Below are 3,062 nucleotides of genomic sequence, written 5' to 3' on the forward strand. Positions count from 1 at the left end.
ACACATGATAGGTTCCCAAATCTTAGCTTAAGAGATTGCTTCATGAAAATAAATTTCATTAAGTGGGTATTTGGAACAAGATGTTGTGTGTACAGCCTGTGCTCGTGTATTCAGCTTCTCACTGCTCCACAAGGAGAACCATTTACAGGAATCCTACCATCTCATTTTGCTGAATCTCCCTCGCTTCAGATTCAATTCTTATTTCCTGTTCTTTCTTTTGGAATGACATTCTGGATTTGCCTTAAGCAGACCCAAAGTGGGCATGTAGATACCAGCTTTTCTTTTCAGCTACTATTGCATTTACTAAAATCCTAATTATATTGTATCTTTGCCATTGACATTTATAATGCCCTTCATTATGACAAAAAGAGAAGATTTGTGCCTTTACTTCCCTTTTGGGGAACCAAAAATGATTTGATTCACGTGGTCTGAGAAAGAGAAAACAGTAGACACCAGACCAGGCAATTATCTCTTGGCCAGTCACTAGCAGGGACTCCCTAGTCTCCATTTAGATTGTAAAGACTGAATGTTAAACTTATCCTTATTCATTATTTTTCAAGTCTTAAAAACAAAATGACGTACTAGAGGGGGGGATTTAATTCTTTAGCTCCTGAAGCCTCCAATTATAATGCATAGGTTGAGGGAGAAATCCTGAGCACGTCCAGGCAGGTGCTCAGCTCTAATCAGTTGTTTTCTGTGTGTTTAGAGCAAACTCCAAAGACCGTGGTTTGGATTTATTCCCATGACTGCAAGGTCAAGCCTTGCTCCTTGAGACCAGAGGGAAAACCAAACAGAACGGATTTTAGAAATTTCTGATCTAAACTTACCATTTTGCAAATAAAGCTGAGACTCAGAGAAGCTATTTGTTTAAGGTGATTCAATTGGATTGATAGTGACAGATCTGGGACTGAAATTGGCCATGCTCTTTCATGTCAGCTTTTTGGTACCTGTCTTAACTCTTTCATTTCCCATCCAATATCTGGAGTGATTTCATGACCGTATAGACAACTTATCTTGCATCCGAGCCCCTGAGTTCCTTAAATTCTTCATCTGTTGTGACTTTCATACTGATCTCATTTCCATCACCCCTCCCATGGACCGTCTCATCACCTATAACTGTCCACCTCTGAAATAGCTCAGTCTCTAAGGACGACATTTGTTTTTCTTTCTCTGGTTCTTAATGGCATAGGGACTTTTATCCATCTTGCCTTTATTTTCTCTTTTTTAGCCCACTCCTACATTGCCTTCTTTCCCTGTCAGATTCCATGACCCATCTAGTCAGATGCTCTTTTTTTTTTTTTACACCAATATCCTCAACTCTCTTTATTTATTGTTTTTCTTTGGGCCCGTCTGACAAAAATCCAACTCTGCACTTGTTTGCTTTCCTCATGCTTCCACCAGGGCTGATAAAAGCCAAGGAGAAAATGCCACAGCTGGGCAGATGGATGACTTCCTAACAGTATTCTCAAAGTGTGATCCCCAGGCCAGCAACATCAGTATGATCTGGGAACTTGCTAGAAATGTAAATTCTTAGAGCTCCTTCAGTGTACTGAATCAGAAACTCTCAGAATAGGACACAACAGTCTGTGTTTTTACAAGTTCTCCACATAATTATGATATACTTTAAAGTTTACAAAAAATTTTGGGTTTGTAACCTCATCTGGCTATTAACACACTGCCAATCTTTATATGTTCTTCATATTAGTAATATTCTATGTTTTCCATTTTAGTTTTTTCAAATCTTTTCCATTCTCCTCAAATTTAAGACACTGCCCCCATCTCTCCTCACTCTCCAGACGTTATCATTCTCTAACTTATCTTAGTTTGTGCTTCAACTCCCTTAAGTTCCTGCCACGAAATCCTCAGACTTAACTAGAGTCCGTTGCACTGGAAGAGTCTTCATGTCTGAGGCAGTCCCGACCTTTGTGTTCTAGATTCCTTTCCCTTCAGCGTTGGGGACTTTCCCTCCTTCTCTTTACCAAGTCCTCTCTTTCTATTGGCATCCTGCACCCAACCTCATCACAATTTACATTCTGCATGTGATGAAAAGCACTGTAGAGTTTTAAGCAAGGGTATGGCATTATCTGACATATAGTTTATATCCTTTTTCTGTGGAGAATCGGTTGCATGAGGCAAGAGCTGAAGCAAGGAAACCAGTTTGGATGTTACAGAAAAGTCCGAAGAGAGGGGATCGTGGCGTAGGCCAGGTTACTTACAGTGGAGATGTAACAAGCTTTGGGCTGCGATTTCGAGGTAGAGTTAACAGAGGTGGGAGTGGGGGTCAAAGACAATCCTTGTTTTTTGATTGTAATAACTGTGTGGATGGTGATGCTGTTTACCAGAATGAGGAAGACTGGGAGAGAATAAGATGGCTGGAAAAAGATCAAGAAAAATTTCTGGCCATGTTAAGTTTCAATTGTTTATTGAAGGTATATATGGAAATAGTCAGCTAAATATTTAAGCCTAGAGTTCCAGGAAAAGATCAGGAATAGAAATGTAGATTTAGGAATCTTTGGCCTATAGGTAAACTCAAAGTTCTGGTATTTGATGAAGACATCTTGGGAAAGTGTGCAGAAAGAGAAGGTGGCCTGTGACAAAGCCCTGTGCTATCCCAATATTAAAGTGGAAGATTGGAGAGAAAATTTCTAGCACAGAAGACTGAGAATGAGCAATTGGTAGGTTAGGAGAATTTCTCAGAAGAAGGGAGTAGTCAGCTATGCAAAATTTTGCTAAGAAGTAAATTAAAATAAAAACAGAGAAATAACCACTGGAAATGGCAACATGGAGGCTTCCAGAGAGCTGGACAAGAGCAGTAAAAATGGCATGTTGACAACAGAGGTCTGATTAGAATTTGAGGAAATCACATTGTTGAATTAGTTCTGCCTAATCATGTAGTCCTACCTAAGAAGAAGCTGAGACACTTGTTCGTCCTTTACTCTAATCCTTGATCAATAGATTCCTGAAATCAATATAATTCTAAAAACATGTGCTTAAGTTCCTCAAACTAACGCAGACTTCTATAGAAATAGGAGTGGTTGTTAAAATCCCAGGTTTAAAAAGGT

At 39.4% G+C, this 3,062-nt stretch overlaps 1 protein-coding gene across 1 annotated transcript in view; it reads right to left on the minus strand.

Annotated features, from left to right (window-relative positions):
* The window catches only part of RALYL (RALY RNA binding protein-like), a 179,769-nt gene that overhangs the window by 82,223 nt on the left and 94,484 nt on the right, over window positions 1-3,062 (minus strand). The window lies entirely within an intron of this gene.

Source organism: Propithecus coquereli, unplaced genomic scaffold (genome assembly GCF_000956105.1).
Source record: "Propithecus coquereli isolate 6110/MARCELLA unplaced genomic scaffold, Pcoq_1.0 Scaffold2, whole genome shotgun sequence".
NCBI classification, from domain to species: Eukaryota; Metazoa; Chordata; class Mammalia; order Primates; family Indriidae; genus Propithecus; species Propithecus coquereli.